General features: G+C 42.5%; 1 long non-coding RNA gene across 1 annotated transcript; it reads left to right on the forward strand.

The window, feature by feature from the left end:
- The first annotated feature begins 505 nt into the window (after positions 1 to 505).
- LOC139061217 (uncharacterized) lies at positions 506 to 13,411 on the forward strand. Its single transcript, XR_011515260.1, has 4 exons — positions 506 to 652; positions 2,068 to 2,109; positions 5,220 to 5,424; positions 8,106 to 13,411. It is a non-coding gene; the product is annotated as an uncharacterized lncRNA (long non-coding RNA).
- The last annotated feature ends 6,979 nt before the right edge of the window (positions 13,412 to 20,390 follow it).

The raw sequence follows: 20,390 nt of genomic DNA on the forward strand, positions 1-20,390 counted from the left end.
TTCTCGGTGACAACTCGCACAGCGCAGAAGCACACGCACAAATGTTTAAAGAATGGGACGACAGACCGCCTGCAGTTTGCCATGACGTCGAAATAAGAAGCACAAACAGCGACGTTTCTGTACTTTTGTGGTCAATAGTTCAGTTCGCATGGTTGCGGCACGCATTACTTTTTTTTTTTAAATACAAACGACGAAAACTGTGCGCGGAAACATTAGCACGGCGTTTGCGACGTTTGAATTTGGCGCCTTTTCCCGCGCATGCCTTTAGCTCCGGCCGGTGCACTGCGTTACTGCGCCAAAGAAAGTAGTTCATCAAAGAAGTGAAGCAAAAAACTTTTATACACTTCCAAAGCGCTACAATTTTTCTGTAATAACATGACATTAGAGAATTTGTTATCAAATGGTACAATTTATGATAATATAAGCGTGTATTTGTATGAGTGTACATGTATGATTGCGCGTTTGCGCTGTTGAGGCTTGTAGCATTCCGGCGTGATCGTGCATGCCGGTTGTGTGAAAACTTCCTGCGTTTTCTGCGTTCTTTGTGTGCTTCGCTGTGACATCTTTGGAATGTTCCTTCGTGTTGCTCGCTTTTTATGGGCTTGTTGCCTCGAAGATCGCCATGATCGCCTCCGACTCAGCGACATCAAAGGTGAGTTAGTGTTTCGAATTCCCCTTGTTCGTCCGCGCCGCAGGCGCGGACGAAGGGGAATTTCAGCGCCTGTGCGTGTTTTCCGTGCGCCTCTTTTCTAGTTTTCATTCCTAGCACTATCCTTCCGTTGCCAGAATTGGTTGTACCGCACTAGATTCGTGGTATATAACATGGAGCTTTGTCCTGGTTTAACTTTACACTCCGCTTGTGGTGACGTAAGGTAGCTATGTGGTGCCAGCTAAAACAGGGCATGTTGTACGCCATGATTTCTGATACGGTATTCGAGCACCGATTGAGTTAGCCTTATTAATGAGCGCAAAACAATGCGACGTGAAACCATCCGATCTGTACTGTAATCGGAAGATATTTCGTTTGCGCCACGCTAGTACAAGACGTGGGAGCGAGCTTGTAGCGGCGTGGGGCGGTGGGATCGGCGAAAGTGTATTCTGTTGCGCTGAATTCCCTTCAGGAACGAGTGACTTCTATCTGACACGCCGTGCGGCCGATGTTCGCGCGATCGGAAAACACAGAGGAGGCTGTCGCGCAATAATAATAAAGAATTTGAAGGGTGTACATGTGATTCTATGCGATACGTGAGATACAATAGAGGGGGATGCCACAGAGTGCTGCGAAATCATCGAGTTATACGCCTTGCTAACCGCGTGTGTTTTGTTTTCCACCAGTTCGCGCGCATTCAGCTTTCTTTTTTCATCTTCGTTCGACGCCATCGAGTGCTTCGCCCCAAACGGCTTCGCGTAGGCGCTCTTAGCATTCACGGAAAGGCAGATTTCATGTCACTCCAGGTCCTACAACATTCAAAATAACGTAATTTCGTGAAATTGCAGCTTTTCGCACTTCAGTAAGTGATTGATTTAACAAAATTTTAAAATCAGTAGAGGAACGAGATGCCTGGCATATCTGCTTTGTCGTCCCACTGGGTTTCGAGGCGGCATGTATACGTTATCGGCAACATAAACATCAATAATTAGCATTGTTTCTTGTGACCATAGAAGTAGCTAGTTATGTCGAAAAGCTAAGCTTGGAATAATGCATTGTCGAAAGAGCAGTTCTGTGAAATTCTTTCTTTGAGAGTAAGCAAAACTTCAGTAGCATCAGGTAGACGGGGAGTAAAAGAATGCAACACTGTGGTTTTATACGAAGGAGCATCCTTTAATATGTGGCCATAACCATTCAGTAGATGCATGGAAATAATTTTTAAAATAATAGAGGAATGTGAAATAAATTATTTGACAAGCTCACACTGCCATTGGCAAGAGCGGCCACACTTTAGTGTATTCAATGACTAGTCATTTGTATCCGTCTATTTATGTCAGCCTAATGGTCCATGTAGCTCTTTTGATTGTTGATTTTGCTGCATTGTGGCTTCACATTTTAATACTGACATCTTTTTTCAGATTCAAAATGAGCTGAGAGACACCCAAGCTGGAATGCTAAAGGTGAATTCTTTGGCCATCCATTCTGTAACGTCACCATGATCAAATGCAGTGATGCCGTGAAAATGTATTGCAGGAAGCAGAAAAAACAACATTGCTGATGCAACTGCAAGGCATTTGCTCCAGTGATCAATTGGTGCAGAGTGCCTTCATTAGGAGACATGGTGCCTTTAAGCACTCAGCTGAAAGACTGCAACTGCACCGGGACTGGGAGTGAATTTCAGTGTCACTTGTGAACATATTAAAGATAGAATGTGCCTTCTTCAGGGTATATGCTTGATATGGGAGGGGTGTTCAGAAACAGTGTGGACATTAGTGGTCTACGTGAGTGCACATCTTCCTAGTTTTACCTATGTCATGCAGCAGTGCACTGCTAGAGGTATCAAACCAGAGCAGCAGCACCCTTTGAGAAAGTTGGCTGAAGAACGAGCAGTGATCAAAGCTTTCTGCATTTCAAGGGCCAAATTCCAGAAAGATTGATGCCGAGCTGGACGGTGTGAAGTGCCGGTCACCACATACTGTAGCCAGCATGGCATGAATCTCCTTGGCATTATGCCTCGTTAGGATACAGAAATTGCATCACTGCTCATAAAAAAAAAAATTGGAAATTGGGAGGTTGAGGGGAAGTGGCAGGGCTCCCCTCTGGAGTAGCCAGTGCATGCCCATTGCTATATTGATAATCCTACCTTAATGAGAACCAGTGATGCATGTTAACCTATTACGCAGCTAAGTGCATTCCTTGTTTTGTATTAAGGGGACACTAATGACACCTTAAATGAATTTAAAATAAAGCATCGTTTTAAATATCTACTTCTGTAAATTTCTTGGTAATTGCTTGATTATTAGAGAAAATAAAGCTCAGCGTTCAATTTTCTGAGTATCCCCCCAAAATCTTCGTGCTGACATCTCATTGTCACATCGTGGATTTCAAGTATTTTTACAAACTTGGGTTGTATTGTTTCAGTAAAAGTTCCTGACGGTTCTTATTTTAAGTTTTTGGAATACAATGAAGAACATCTTTATTTGTAAAAAAAAATTGCTGCACCTGAACAGACATCAAAATCCATGACGTCACAGCAAGCGGGTGTGGTAACTTCAAGGCAGCACTGCCAGCAATCTTTCCTCTTGCTGCTTTTACAATTTACTCACCCTCTTGTCATGGTACGAGTGAATCTCTTGAATTGTAGGAAGGTCATTTACAGATACATCTAAAATAATTTTTCTCTTTAGTGCTTTCTTGCCATAGTTGCTTAGGGGTGTTGGCACAGCGCCGCTAAGCACGAGGTCACATGATCAAACAACCGCATTTTGATGGAGGTGAAATACAAAACTGCCCATGTACCTTGCAGCCTGATTTGGTAAAAATTAATCCAGAGTTCCCCACTATGGCGTGCTTAAAGCCTGTTTCACATGCAAGCGAAAATGCTTGCAAATCCTGCCGCCGCGCCGCAGAAATCAGTTTCGACGGTGGGAGCGGCAAGGTTCGGGCAAGTTGGAATTTCATCGCAGCGGCAGAGCGGCAGCACTGCTTCCGAACGACCCACCTCAACAGGTGACCAGCGGAGTATTAGTGCTGGAAAGCCTGCGCATAGGATGATGTTTATTTACTTGGTACACGTGGTACAGGCAACATGCCAAGAGAGCTTTTCAACGAATTGTTAAATTGCTAAGCGCAGGATATGTATTTATAAAATAAAAATTTGAGAGGCAGAGACAAAGCTATGTTTATGTTGGTAGTCGCAAACTACCGAAACTGGCTGAAAGTCCTGTGTTTTATGCCAGCAACATTGCTATTCGCAGCAGCGGAAAATGCGCGGCGGCAATGCATGTGAAACGAAACTTTGCGATAAGCTTTGCAGCGCCGCGTCGCTGTTCGCTCCATTCGCTGAATCGCTTGCATGTGAAACAAGCTTAAACATCAGATTGTCGTTTTGGCACTTAAAACGCCAAAATTTAATTAATTTAATTTTACTTTAGTGCTCCTTTAAGCGGTAGAATTCATGATCTCTGCAAAAACTCATGCTCAAAGTATTTTCCGTAAAGATTAAATAAACAGTAGATATAAGTGTCTATTTATATTTTGAATTCTGTGATACGTGATGACTATTAGTGGTACGAGACAGAATTGTAATACAATGTGTGACGGCACGATGATGCACATCGAGGAAATGACCGAGTCTCCCTAGAGGTCCTTGACATGGACATCAACTGACTGTCCACAAACTTCTGAGTTCACTCAGTGATCTTGTGCAGCCTGTGCGTTGCGAGTAGATTAATTTTATTGAGATTTAATTTACTGTCCTTGCGGCTTATGTACATTTCATACAGTGGAGTGGAATCTCGCATTACTTCTGGAGCACAGCAAGCGAACGTGATGTGTAGTGGTAATCTTAGTAATGATCGACAATCATGTCCCACTTCGAGCTCCTAATGCTGCTTGCCAACACAAGCAGCAGCATATGCTCAAGATAGCGTGAAAGAGATTCATTGAAAAGTGGCATATGCCCAGGGTCACATACCCAGTCACCCAAGCCTGTTCCAATGGTTGGTATTGAACTCTTCCCTCAACATAGCAGCCCAATCTCCCCATTAGACCATGGCTACATATTCACACAAATGGATGGGACAATCGAGACAAACACCTGAAAATATGAAGTATCCCAAGCATGGTAATCACAATAAATAGTACTAGATGTGCATTAGCGCAAGCTCTTGGGCCAGTTGGTGCATGATGAACTTGAAAAAGGGGGGTACCAGCAAAACAAAGGACGCGCACACATGGAAAAGGCGTTAGACAGGGACGAACGCTGGTCCGTCCCAATGTCCGTCCATGTCTAATGCCGTTTCCTTGTGTGCGTGTCATTTGTGTTTCGCTGGTGCTCCCCTTTTTCAAGTACTAGATGTTTGGATACGTTGGTTTATTTTTCTTGTTTGTGCTGGATTGTTTTTCTGAAACATGGGGCATCCAGACAGCATCAGAAGCTTGTAAGAAGTCAAGTTTAGCATTTTAGATTTGCAACAAGTACTTTTGTAATTGATTTGCAGTAGGGCTGTTGTGTGAATGTACTTGAAAGGCTTAAAACTGTTTTGCTAACATTTACTTAAACATGCAGGTTCACATACGCTGTAAGAGTGCACATTGAGAAGGTTATCCTGGCCCAGCTTACCATGGCCTGCCATGGTGGACCAGGAAAGTTTGCAAGGGCCTTGCTTCACCATGTGTTCACAGAGGAGGAGCTCACGGGCCATTTGGGCTTTGGAAATAACACCAAGGGGCAACAGAGGCTGTTGACCCCATCAGGGTCAGTGCTGTTATAGGCAAGTACCATACACCCTTTCCGGTTGCATTTTTACATTCACATTTCTTTTCTAAATTTATGAACTTGCCATTGGCATAACAAACGACTTTCATGTAGCCTGTGTGTGCAGTTGTGTGCTACAATAGCCTACCATTTGGAATGACTGTTCATATGATCTTGAGTGCCTAATGCCGCCATACTCAAATGCTTCCAAATTTAAAAGCTGCCTTCACTGCCGAAAGGTTTTAGCATCTCCACCAAATAAAATGAGCTGCATTTGTGCATTAGCAGTGCTACTTGGCTGTCATTGCAAGGAATAGTTGTCTGTGAAGCACGCTCCAAATCTGTTGGCATGGAGGACATGGTTAAGTAGCCTGAAAGTGTTAATACACGAATTGCGGAGAAGCTATGCTCAAGTGTGGTTACTGCTCAGCTCGAGCAGGAGCACGTTCACCAAATTGCAGAAATCAAAACAAAACAGCGCTCCATGTTCTGAGATGTGAAACAGTAGTTTCACCAATTTTAACAGACCACATCAAATCAAAGTTGCTCCTATCTTGAAGCAGGTCCATGTGATCCGAGACAGCAACCTTTCAGCGGAGGGAACCTGAGTGTTGTGGCAAGTTTCTTTTGGTAGTTTCAATCAAAGAAACAACAGGGACCGAGTTGCCAGCTTCACAGTCAACAGTACTATGTTTAGCGGATGCTTACTTATTCTAAGCACCTAACCTATGACTCGTATTTATTAACATGCACTGTATCACTTTGTATTCTAAGATAAGAAAAAAATATTTATGTGGCTTTTCCTCATATACTTCAATAAATGGAGAATAGGCTCTTGGGGCCTAATGTATAAAGCTTCTTACAGACCATCGGACATGTCCACTACTCCCATTCTGAAATTGTTAGAATTGTTTCCTGCTTCCTTACTTCACCTACCTGTTAACATGGTTATGAACCATTGCCAAGTAGATTATGGGCTTAAATTTATCAAAAAGATGAATGGGCTTTTCTGTCGCTCTTGTTTAGCCCGTTGAGGATCACATTTTGGGGAGAAATATGCCTCTAATTTAGGAGTTATATATCTTTTGTAGTGTGCACATACTCAAAACTTTCGACTTGAATAGTGTCCTATTCAATTTAGTCTTTGAATGGTCACTATTTGTAAATGTGAGTATTATTCTAATATTTCGAAACACCAATAAAACATGAGATTTGAGCCAAAGTACGGTAAATTTTCACCTCCAATAACATAGTATAGACGTAAAACGTAAGAACTTGTAAGAATAGCAGACCAGGCTACGTTACTAAAGTAGCTGTACTTTAGAGGCTGTACAGCAATCATTCATGCTTACTGAAGAGTCCTGTGCATGTGAAGAAACTTTTTGCTGCTCCATTTGTGCCTTTAATAAACAGCTCTTCATAACATAACAATGACAGAAACTTGCTAACTTTAAGAATACTAGTATGTGAACCTCATCTTACATTAATTGTGATATCAGCTGTTCATTATTCAGAAGCTATCCAATATTTGATTTGCTTCTGGCATTATTCGGTTCAGTCTCAAAAATCACTTTTCGCGCATCCTTAATATTGTTATTGCAGATTTAAGTTCTTCAGGGCGACTTTCCGAGAAAATAAACTGGTAAATAATTTTTTAAAATAACAATAAAGTGGCAATACCATTTCAGTATTTGCAGTTTTACATGTTTTATTGTTTTATGCAGGATAAAGCAGCATAATTTTTTCTGTAATGAAACTTACGGAAACTTGTGGCAGCACTCCCAAATTAGTGCAATGACAGACACCAAGAAGCTAAGTGAAAAATCAGTTTGGGAGAAACCCAAGGAGCGACAGCACTATAAGAATATTTTCTAGAAGTCTCAGAAGGTTGCAGCACCTCCAGTGGGAGGCTAGGCAACACTTTGTTCTGAAAAGGCAAATTTTTTCAGAACGTTCCATCACAGTGACAGATGTATGGCAGTGAACCCTAAAAGGGTTAAAGAAGTCAGTCCTATGGCATATGGCTCTTAAAAGACAGCATTTCTTCGTATCTGTCACATTCTGCATGTGTCATGCTAAGCAGTTTGGCGCACAACTACACGGAATCCTCATTATAACAGTAATTCAGTCGTTGAGGAAGAAAACATACTTCGCTGTAAGCAGTGTCTTCTTTAATGTGGAAAGTCCTAAGTCATTGTAAGGCGAGAAGTACGTTCTGATTGCATGTGAACTCAGGAAACCTAACATCAAATGAAGCTACACTCAATTATAGTGACATGACACTATTGTATTTGGAGCATGGAAAAGCACAGTGAAGTGCTGCACATTTTAATTATGAAACTTACAAGAAATAATTTTAGTTGTCAGTTCAGGTTTATTTATGAACGACATGAATTTTTTTCGCCATTTTGTTTATCAGCAAGCAAAGTTCACATCTTTGACATTGAAGATATTCATAAAGTTATATTGCTACAGTGTTTTGTTCCTCTTTGCCCTTTCCTGCATTTGACACTTAGTGGAGTCCTGTGCCACACTAAATAAATTTAAATGGTCATGCTGTAAAGCTGTACCCATGGAAAATTGGAATAAAGCAACACAAATACATAAATCAATTTCATTGTAACAAGGGCATATTGCATGCCATTCTTTTGCATGTGGAAGTTGCTTTTTAAAACTTATTCTGGCTTGTTTTTGCAGGCTTCACGTGTCGCAAATTTCCTGGTACCAATATGCCCTATGTAAAGAACTCTGGTCTCGCTTCTCGCATGGGACCCTGCCCCTGAAGCAACTGCCCCTGCCCCTTCACCTCTGAAGAGCCCAAGTTGGACAGCTCAAACCAAAACACAAGTGTTGTGCTTTTGTAACTCGACATTTTTATGTTTTATGTTAGTCTCCTGAAGGGCCCAATTTGGATTTCTCAAATGAGCATACAAATGTTGTGCCTTCCTATGCCTTGACATTTTTATGTTAATTTTATTTATGTTAATTATGCTAGTCTCCTGAGAAGCCCACATTGGATTGCTCAATCCAGAATACAAGTGCTGTGCTTTGTTGTAGTTCACTACATTTTTATGTTAGTTTTTGATATGGTTCCAGTAAGGATAGTGTTTCCTTATTAATATATTTTTTAAGTAGCTTAAGTCATTTCATGCCAAACCACCCAACAATTTTCTCAAGAACTGTTCCATTATGGCAAACCATTTCAAGTTTGCTTGATTTTGAGTAGGTACAACGAGAAAATTTTTGAGAAAATTTGCTTTCATACATACTCTTAAGTAATTCCAGGGCAACCAACCAGCGTTTTTTTGGCCATCACAGATATAGTTGAAGCTCCGAACTCTTGCTCCCCATTTATTTTCCTTCACAAAAATTTTTTTGAATTTTGGCAAAAATTTATTGTTCTTGCCCAGCTAAGCTAGAAGCCACTGATACACGTTTCTTCTGAAAGGGAAATTGTATGATCCAGATATTCAGGTGGTGTTCATGTCAAGAGACTGAAGTGGTGTGACTGCCAAAATTTGCAGTTTGAATTTTCTTCTAACGTAGGGAAATACAGAAGGCACAAAATGAATATAAAATCAGACTGCTTGACTTGGGATAGCAGCAAAATATTTCAAGCCTTGGAGGTTCAGTTTATCAGCTAAAAAAACTGTAACGTTGAAATTTTTTGCAAGCTTCGTGTTGAAGGTAAAAAATTAGCTTTGGTGGTTGGCACAAAAGTATGTCACCCATCATTACACAGCCGTACATGTCTGCTATGCATGTGACATGAAACAAAAAGTGATTATTCTTTAAGTGCGATAAGGTATTTTTTATAATGTTCCTTTGAGGATCACACATACAGCATAAATATAGCATAAATATATGAAGCCATGTCATCTAGCAAGGAAAGGTTGTTAATATATTAGCCACAAGAACTACTCAACAAACTGACTTGTCTTTTTTATCATTACGAAGGCAGGTGACGTCAAGCGCTGCTGCTGCAGTCTCAGCTCGTATTTTTTTAACATGAACGCAAAAAGTGGTCGCCAATGGTGTCTGACCACATCAGACTGAACATGGCACATATGACTTTTATAGATGAGCATGTTCCAGCTCTGAAACAGTGGTAGCAAACAACACCACAAGAATTTGTTCATACTCATGTAGGTTTTCAGTCTTAATTATGAAGGTGTTTTCTACTTGCATCATCATTGGGCTTCAGGGAGCAGGGCACAAAGTGTCCTGCTCCCTCTATGTTGCATTGCAATGCGACATGCCCTTTAGGATGCTTTGTATGAACAATATCAGTGCTCTTTATAGATTTATTGTCTACATAATAGCTGATATTTCTTTTTCTAAACTGCATGAAACATATCTTTTAGCACTGCAGGATTCCCTCACATATTTATTACGTACGAGGTCTGTTAGAAAAGTATTCGACCTTTTTTTGCGAACACCTGATGAATATGAAACAAGCGCGTTTTCATCAGCCGCCCTTGAACCTTTGTGCGCATGCATGAATTTTTTCCCACCTGCCAATAGCGTGAATTGCTGGGACGCAGCGTTTGAATGAGGTAGTACGGTGCGCTCGTCGGTTTTTTATCGCAAGGAAAATGGCAGAGCGACTGGAGCAGTGCTACTGCATCAAATTTTGACAGAAACTGGGCGACAGCCAAGTGGAAACCATCTGGAAGATTCAGAGTGCTTTCGGTGACTGTGCTATGAGCAGCACACAGATTATGGAGTGGTACAACCAGTTTAAATACGGCCACACATCGGTGGAGAGCGAGCCACGCTCCAGTCGGCCATCAACATGCCGAAATGACCAGGTCATTGCCGAAGTGAACCCCGTGGTGATGCGGGACCGTCGTGTAACTATCCAAGAAATTGCGGAAGAGGTGGGCATCAGCACATTTTATCCACATTCCATTATCACCGAAGATTTGGCCATGAAGAGAGTTGCGCCAAAATTCGTTCACAAGCTGCTCATGGTGGAGCAAAAGCAACTTTGTGTTGAAGTCTCGCAGCCATGCTGGATTCCACAAACAGTGACCCCAACTTCATGAACACCATAATCACTTGTGACAAGTCTTGGGTGTATGTTTACGACCTGGAAACCAAATCCCAGTCGTTACAGTGGAAGCATTCCACGTCACCAACCAAAGACTGCTAAGTGCGCAGCAACGTCAAAGTGTTGCTGACTGCTTCCTTTGACTCCCGCAGTGTGGTACACCACGGATACACACCACAGGGTCAAACAATCACTAAAGACTACTACAGGGATGTCCTCCATGGCCTATGTGATGCTGTATGGAGCAAGATACCGAAGTTGTCAACAGGAAATTGGCACATCCTTCAAGACAATGTTTTTCTCGCACTTGATTCAGACTTTTTTGGCGAAAAACCAGACTCCTGTAGTTCGACAGGCCGGCCTGCAACTTCTGGCAGTTTCCCAAAATCAAGGGGCCATTGAAACAAGCACGATTTCAGACAAGAGAAGACATTATGGCTGCAACGACAGCTGAGCTAAAGTCCATTTGGAAAGAAGCCTTCTCGGAATGCTTCTAACAACCGCTGGGAGAAGTGGCTGGATTCCCAAGGAGACTACATTGAGGGTGATTAGGTTTCCAACACTTCAGTTATGCCAGTTTTTTTTCTTCAGCCAAAGGTCGGATACTCTTCTAACAGACCTTGTATTGATATTTTATGTGCAATGGCTGTATGGTTTACCTGGCCCACACCAAACACAAGCCTCGTTGCATTAGAGCATGTGTCCCTTAGCAATAAAATGCAGACCCTAACACCGCTTATCTGTCATCTCTGCATACGAAGCCAGCTTTGTCGTCTGCATTCCCGGCCAGCAAGCTGTGCGCACATCAGAGAAAAGTCGGTGCTGACAAAATTTCAAAAAGGAATTTCTCGCTTTTAAAAATGACTTTTTTAACTTCACACATGCATAGCAGACATGTAGAGCTATCCAATAATGTATCACATTTTTTCGCCAACTACGAAGGCTGTTTTTTCCTTGAACATGAAGCTTCTTGCAAAAGATTAGAATTTTTTTTTTTACAGGCGATCAGCTGAACCTTCAGAGCTTCATATATTTTTCTGCTATACTATGTCACTTGGGCTACCATTCTGTATTTAATTTCTGTCCTGTGAATTTTTTCTTACGAAAAAAAACTAACGGATTGCAATTTGACTCATTTTTGCCGGTGCCAAAAGCAATTGAAGTATGCAAATATTTGAAAAATTGGCTATTTTGGCAGTTGCATCACTTCACCATATTTCCACGCACACCATTTGAAGGCCTCGATCAATACAATGTGCATTTGAAAAAAAAGTATTTGAAGCATTTGAAAAAAAAAACTGAAAAGCTAGAGGACATTTGATGCCTCTAGCTCAGCTGAACAGGAAAACTAAACTGTCACCTAAAATGCTACAAAATATCTGGCAGAAATAAATAAAAGTGGGTAACAAGCTTTGAACTCTAGTAAACATATGGCAATGTTTCAGATTTATGTGCGGTGTGAAAAAAATGCTTGTCGATTCGGCATGGAATTGCATACCTGCAAGTGCATCTGTGCCATTTCCAGAGTTCAGTAAGAACGGCATTTTACATAACTTTGTAAAAATGGTTTATTGCTATCTAAAATACATGAGTAAAATTAATAGGTATAAGTCGGCTTAAATTTAATATGCAACAAAACATCTCCAGTAATGGCAATGATGTGCCTTTCATGTTTGCATAAAACCATATCTTCTGAATTCTTTCGTTATTTTTTGTGGCAGCGAATAAAATTGAAATGGAACTCGCACAAGGAGTAACTTTGCTGTATTCCAGCACATCACTAATAGCTGTCTTTGTTTCATATGAAAATCTGAAGCAGTCAATATGAATAAGTCGCTTGATATGGAATTACCTGCGCAGCAACGTTATCATGGCAGAAAACACAACTGGATCATGCAACAGCAATGCGGCATAATAAACTGCTCCCATAGGCATCACTTATTGTGATTGCCATGTTTCAAAAGTATGTAAGGTTTACTGAAATTGGCACACACCATTCAACCAACAAATAAGGATTGTACAGTGATCCTTTTTCAGTTTTACAGATATTTAAGTTGTCTGCCAGGTAGCATAATTCTTGTTCTTGAGCTGGATTATTCAGAGGTGGACATTACTAGCACAAGAAATGGAAACATTAAACTGATTGTCATAAATTTATTAATTCACTTATAACATCACAGCACATATTTCAGTTTGCAAATTGTAGCCAGTGAGTTTGCAAGACATTCACTTGAAATTAATTTCCAGGATGACACCAGTTTCGATATTTTTCCATAAATGTGAGAGAAGTACAAGGGCATTCCGGTTACTTTTGTACTTCGATGCATAGCAGTGCATTTCTACAGCCAGTTTGATGGCATGTGTCTCGTTTCTAGTGTCATTCTGGAAATTCATTCTAAGTGCATACACCTTGTAAAATTACCGGCTACAATTAGTAAAAACTTTATTAGGAACTGAGTTTTTGTTAATCAGCTGACTATGGTGTCTTGTTTCTCATGCAAGTAATGTTTGGCACTCTGTATCTAGTATTATGTTAGCTGCAACAGTCAGTCTTCAATAAGTTCCATGAAACTTAAAGATAACCACCCTGCATATCAGGTCTCAGTTGAGTGCTGTGGGCACAAGCAAATTGTGCCATGGTTATAGTACCACTGGCTACCTAATAGAGAAAGCAAGTACCTTTTTTGAGTGTTCTTATTTACAGTCATGTCAGTCTGCTTGTACATTTATTTATTTAGGCATTTATTTTTTAAAATTTATTTCTTTTGGGAAATGTGTTTTACTTGAGAGCCACACTGACTACATCTTCAGTATTCAATTTTGTTATGGTGTCAAGCTGCAGGAAGTTTGTGCTGTGCGATAGTTTTTAAGAAGTTTCTGATCTGAAACTACAAAGGGTTGTACATTTACAGAGATGTTTGGTTACAAATAAACAGTTCACCTAGAAAAATGGTTTTTGTCTGCATCAGTTCAGCACTCTTGATTTTTCGGAGGGCCATTCACTCTGACAATTGAAAAAAGTGGCATAACAGTACTGCTAGCAGTTTTACAATATGGTTTATTACAGGCAATCTAGGAGCATGCTTTTGAGCCCAGGGTGACAGAGGTCTGCGGTACAAAATGCCTGTATTTAAATTTTATCCTTATCCTCTCACAGCAGACATGCCACCGTGACATCAAAGGTAATTATATGCAACATAGCTCAGCAGTATTTTAAGGTAAGTGCAGGTTTAAACTGCTGAATACCCAGTGGGGCATAAAGGGCTTTCAACGTAATTTGTGTTGATGTTCAACAGATCTGCAACAATGCTTCCATGGGCTTTCAATATTGACGAACTACACATTTCAACAATACCTCCATGGGCTTTCAATTTTGAGGCTCAACACATCTGCAACAATGCTTCAATGGGCTGTCAACATTGACAAACAACACATTTCAACAATACCTCAATGGGCTTTCAATTTTGAGGCTCAACACATTTGCAACAATGCTTCAATGGGCTGTCAACATTAACAAACAACACATTTCAACAATACCTCAATGGGCTTTCAATTTTGAGCTTCAACAATGCTTCAATGGGCTTTCAACATTGACAAACTACACATTTCAACAATACCTCAATGGGCTTTCAACATTGACAAACAACACATCTTCAACACTGCTTCAATGGGCTTTCAAGAGTGAAATACACCATAGTTTCAACGATATGCCAACGATCTTTCAAATTGAGAGGCCACAATGATGTTTCGACAAAATGTCGCGGGCCAATTATCAACACTTGTCAACAATTTCCTCAATGATGTTTCAACAATTCGCCAATGATCTTTCAAGGTCATTTGTTGACGTTGACCAATGATATTTCAATAACCTTTCAACAATGTTTTTTGTAAGGGTTCTGGCTACAAACGGCATTATTTAAGCTAATTTTTCATGCCAAATTCTTTTTTTAGCATCCAAACAGATTTCATTTAATCTATTTCTATCGCACTGCTGTTTAGCAAACGCACTTCTTCTAAGATTGTTTGAAATGTCAAATATAGTTACATACCCGGGTATCATAAGTTTGGAGACATGTCTGAGCGAAAGGGAAGGCTTATTTATGCGCTGCAAATTACGCGATAAAAAAGAAATAATTCGAAATGTGAAATACTCAGCAACTCTAAGCCAACATTTTGAAGCGGTCGCATGTAGGAATTCAACCACAAATTGCAATGACTGAAAAATCCAATGCGGTTTCTTAACTACACGAATGGCGGACTAATTATTGATGCAGTGCTCAATATTTCCGATGTCGCTGAACAAATAAAGCACCGAATTTTCTTCTAGTAACATTATGACGCAATTCTGCAGCTTCGTTATTACACATATGTTGTGCAGTCACATGGTTCCAATGAAATGCAATTCTTTTTTTTTTACTTTATTTTCAACTTATTTGCTATTGTTTCGTTCCCTCGTATTCTTGCCATAACAATGTTATCGCGCGCGGTGGTCATTTTTTAAAGAACACCGCCACCTGCAACACATGTTTTTCATCTCTGCGGAGTGCATCCATGCTTTATGTATTGAGATCCGCACATTGTTTATGCGTTTTCCGGGGACCGCATTTCAGTCGCTAACAGCTTAAAGCTGTCGCTTAGCCAAGACGCGCGGCTGCACAATATGGAACTTACTTTAATATCGTTGCTTCTATCTGTTGTGCACGTTCTCGGCGAACCTTAAAATTACATTATGGGGTTTTACGTGCCAAAACCACTTTCTGATTATGAGGCACGCCGTAGCGGAGGGCTCCGGAAATTTCGACCACCTGGGGTTCTTTAACGTGCACCTAAATCTAAGTACACGGGTGTTTTCGCATTTCGCCCCCATCGAAATGCGGCCGCCGCGGCCGGGATTCGATCCCGCGACCTCGTGCTCAGCATCGCCGAACCTTGTGTAATATGATTGCTCGCGCGACACGAATAGAGTTGCGCATTATAGAACGCATTCTAAGAGCACCGGCGATAACGCTGGAATCTTCGACGAGTCGTGTGTAGATAGCCACGACGCGCTTGACCCGCACATCAGATTTCGACGATAGACGATTGCGCTCGCCAATACATCGTGGCGCTGAGCATAACTATTTTTGCGAGGGGCACAGGTGCGCCCAATAAAGAGTTCGTTTCCTGAAGCTCAGTTGTACCACGATCCGATTCTTCGCCGTCGCGACAACGTGACAGTATATATCAGATGGAGTGTTAGTGAATGCTTCAACGAATTATCATATGCACTGCCGAAGAGATAAACAAGTTATGTTATTTTTTATTCGATGACACGTTAACGTGCCGACGAACATAATATATTGCGCAATCGACAGTCACTACTCCTAAGTAAAATTCACCAATCAGCTTCATAGTTGTCATTTCAAGGCATATGTGCTGGAAGCGTGTAGATCGTTCCTTATTACTATTGATTTTACTGTTGTTGATAATGATGATGAGAATGATGTTGTTGTTGTTGATAATGATAATGATGATAATAATAATGATAATAATAATGATAATAATGATAATGATGATCATGATGATGATTATGTTGTTGTTGTTTGCTGCTGCTGCTGCTGACGCACGTCCTCGCTATCTTTCTTTTTCTTTCTTTTTTAACGTTTTTTTCGCTTTCATGGCATGAGTCATGGAACGCTTTGTCACAGCAGGAAAACCAGCGCGCGTTGCCGCGTCGGGGGTTCGCTTTTCTGCCCAGCGTATCAAAGTCTAAAAAAAAAGATTACTTCTTACTCTCCGACGAACTAAGCGCGCCACTTGGAGAACTACGAAGTTTCGCAGAGGGTCAGCATATCAATTGGCAGTCTGCTAAGAAACTTCGATGCGCTTTCAAACGTGTTGCTTTTTTTTTTGCTAAATGTTTATAGGAAGCCGGCGTTATTCCAGAGACCTTGAAAAACAGCTTTTAGCTTTATAGCCCAGTGGCTTTAGCGTTGCGCCGGTGATCTCGAGGTCCCTAGTTCGATCCCCCTCGCGGCGGCAGCATTTTGATGGGGGCGAAATGCAAAAAAAAAAGAACGATGGTATACTTATTTAGGTGCATGGCGTAGAACACCACACGGTAAAAATGAACTTGGGAGTCTCCTATACTATGATCTGCCTCATAATCACATCGTGCTTTTGGCACGTAAAATCCCCAAATTTAATTCTTAGACCGCTGTTGTAAAGCCGCTTCATTATATAACTAGGCAAAGAAAGATAACGTGCAAAATACATACCTATCTCGATTTTGCTATTGCTTTCCCAAATACTCAAAACGTTGCTTTACGAATGGCGTGACGTCTTACAAAAGTTTTTTTCAGTTTTATCGCCTATAGGCAGTTTGGGCACGTTCCGTGCTCTCTCTCTCTCTCTCCCTTCCCCATTTTTCATTGCCCCATCCCGCTCCCATGTATAGGGTAGCAAACCGGTTAAGCTAAACTGGTTAACCTCCCTGCCTTTCCTTCTCCACTTTTTCCTGCCTTCCGAATTGGGGTACTACAGCTGCAATAGAAGAATTGGCGGACTAAACGTAACGAGGACGTTATAAAGGAGGAGTTGAACCAAAATGGAAAGCTTTGCGAGGTGGTATGCGCATTAGTTGCGTAAGCGAACTGGGCGCGAAAAATACACACACACAACAGAATGGCAGAAACCACAAGGGCAGAGTCGCAACTGAGCGTTTGTGTTGCACGGGAGATTTAGTGTGCTACAGCCGTTCATTCTTTCTTCTCATTTTTCCCCCAGATGATATAGTCCCTTGTATATCCACCACGCGGTTTTACGCAACAAAACTTCAGTTGCGAGTCGGAGCATGTGGTGCCCACTCTTCTGTTGTTCGCGTATTTTTTCGCATCCTGTTCCCCTATACCGCGTGCACGTATACCACCTCGCCAGGGTCCTTCTTCTGCAGCGCAAGCTTTACCATACGGCGAAGCACAAGGAAACTTGAACCCCGAGTATATCACGTAACTGCGAAAATTGCGAAATCCCCTGAAAAGTTCCCTAGATCTAGGGATTCTTACGCATTATTTAGAGAAATAGGGAAATGTGTCCAAATATAGCGAAATTTCGCGCCACGACGCTGGAATGGTAGATGATGATGATGATGAAAAACGTTTATTTTCTCTATTTTGCAGTGATTTTTGCGGCATCCGATGGAGTCTTCCATCTTCTCTCCAGGGTCGGTTCCCCTAGTCCAGGGCTCCGCTGAGGGTAGCTGCCCTGCGTGCACGCCTTACTAGTCCTTGTTGGACTTTCAGGGTGTCGCTGGATAGCATCCTCTCCCACTGTTCCGCACTCGGGTTTTTTATTATGGCTAGCCCTTCTGTTTTCTGGCAAGCCCATGTGGTATGATATAGGGTTGGTTTGTCTCCACACCATGGGCACTTGCTCTCGTACTGCGTGGGGTAGATCTTGCTGAGCATGTTTAGGCACGGGAATGTTCCCGTTTGTAGCTGTCGCCATGCTACGGCGTCTTCTCTGTTTAGTTGTTTGTGAGGGGGTGGGTATTTTCGTCTGATGCCTCTGTAGTAATTGAGTATCTCTGAATAGCTTTGGGCTACCGGCTCGGGTTCCTCAGTGGGGTCGGGAATGTTGGATGCTCGGTTTGTTGCGTGCCCTCGAGCTATCCTATCGGCCTCCTGATTTCCCGTAATGTCGGTATGTCCCGGCACCCAAACTATCGTGTGTTTGGCCTGGTTGTTGACGGTTTTGCCACTTGAGCGGAGGATGCGGAGCGCGCTGTGGCTGATTCTGCCGTTTAGGTAGTTGCGGCATGCTGCTTGTGAATCTGTGAGTATGGTTAAGGACCTGTTCCATCGGTAGCCCTCCGCTGCCGCTAGAGCCACGGCTGCCTCTTCGGCCTCAACTACCGTACAGTTCCGAATTGATGCGCTGGTGATTTCTTTTAAGTCCGAGTTGATCACCGTTGCGACTTTGCTTTTCTTGTGGTTTTTGTCCTGAGTGTAGGTAGCGGCGTCTACGTACACTGTGTCATGTCTAGTTGCCAGTGTTCTTTGTACATACTCTGCCCTTGCTTGTCTTCGTGCCATGTGTAGGTTCGGGTCCATATTGCTGGGTATCGGTGCTACTTTGATGGTGTTTCTGTATTCGTCCGGTATCGTCTCCGTGCTTTGTGTCTCCTTTATGGTAGCTTCACCGCCGTATCTACTCAGGAGTCTTCTGCCCGTTGCCGATAGCCTTAGTCTTTGCATTTGCGCGATTATCTGCGCTTCTTGGAGCTCCTCGAGACTGTTGTGTAGCCCCAGGGCCAGGAGTTTGTCGGTCGATGTTGACTGCGGTAGGTGGAGCGCCGTCTTGAGGGCTTTCCTCAGGATTGCGTCCGCTTGTTGCATTTCGTGCTTCGTACAGTGGTAGTACGGGAGGCTATACGTCACTCTACTGACCACCAGGCTTCTGACCAGTTTGAGTGTGTCTGCTTCCTTCATGCCGTGTCTTTTCCGTGAGACCCGCGTTATCATGCGGGCCACTTGGTTGGCTGCAGTTTTAAGTAGTGTTAGGGTGTGGGTACATCGTTGGTTCGATTGTATCCACATTCCTAATATCCTGATGAGCGTCTTCTCCGGGATTGGCTGTCCCTCGAGGTGGATGTTCAACTTCATGTTTACTTCCTCTGGGACGGTGCGATTCTTCTTGCCTCGCCATACTCTTAGGAGCTCGGACTTCTCCGTTGAGCAGGCTAGGCCTCTTGCCTTGACATATTTCTCTACGCATGTCGCAGCTTCTTGTAATCTTTCTTCCTTTTCCCTGAGTGAGCCTTTGGTGACCCATACAGTGATATCGTCGGCGTATATGGCGTGGCGTACGCCGTCGATTTGGTCTAGTTGTTGGGCCAGTCCAATCATAGCAACATTGAACAGGATGGGTGAGATGACCGATCCCTGCGGTGTGCCTTTGTTTGGGGTGGTGAACTTTTCGGATCTCAGCTCGCCCAGGCCAATTGTTGCTGTTCTGTTGGACAAAAATGCCTTGACGTAGCTGTGTATTTTCATGCCGCAATTTAGGTTGTCTAGTCCTGTCAGGATGGCTTCGTGGCTTACGTTGTCAAAGGCGCCTTTGACGTCCAGTGCCATGATGATGTGCTCTCCGTTGAGCGGGATATTGCTCAGTACCTCTTCTCTGATTTGCAGCAGTACATCTTGGGTCGAGAGCCTGGCTCTGAAACCAAACATGCTGTGGGGGTACAGCTCGTTTTCTTCCATATGATTTTGTAGCCTCCTCGTAACCACTCTCTCATAGATCTTGCCTAGACATGATGTAAGAGAGATTGGTCTGAGGTTTTCAACTTGAAGTTTCTTGCCTGGTTTCGGGATCATGATGACTTCCGCGTGTTTCCATTCTTCTGGTACTGTTCCCGCTTGCCAGTGTCCATTGAGATATTCGGTTAGCTTTTCGACTAGCTCGTCTCCGAGGTTGCGGATGAGCGCGTTTTTGATCTTGTCCGCACCTGCGGCTGTGTTCTTTGTTGCGCTTCTTATCGCCGCGTACACCTCTTCCCGGGTGATGGGTCTATCCAGCCTTCCATTTTCTTCTCCTTTGTAGCGCTCTGTGTAGGCTGCTGGGTCACCGTCGCCGTAGCACTTTTTGCGTACTTTGTCCAATAGTTCCGAATCTGTTCCCTCGTACTGGTGCACCAGTCGGTATATGACTTTGTTGTTTTCGGTCTTTGATTTTGCCGGATCGAGGAGTGCCTTCAGTACACGCCATGTTTTTGCAGTGCTCAAGGTTCCGTTTAGAGAGTCACTAAATTGTTGCCAATTTTGCTTCGCTAGCTGCGCTGCGTATTCTTCAGCTTTTTTCGTGATTTCCGCGTTCTTTAGCTTGAGCTTTCTGTTGTATTTCTGTCTTTTCCACCTTTTTGTGAGCCCCCTTCGGGCTTCCCATAGTCT

Source organism: Dermacentor albipictus, chromosome 6 (genome assembly GCF_038994185.2).
Source record: "Dermacentor albipictus isolate Rhodes 1998 colony chromosome 6, USDA_Dalb.pri_finalv2, whole genome shotgun sequence".
Taxonomy (NCBI): Eukaryota; Metazoa; Arthropoda; class Arachnida; order Ixodida; family Ixodidae; genus Dermacentor; species Dermacentor albipictus.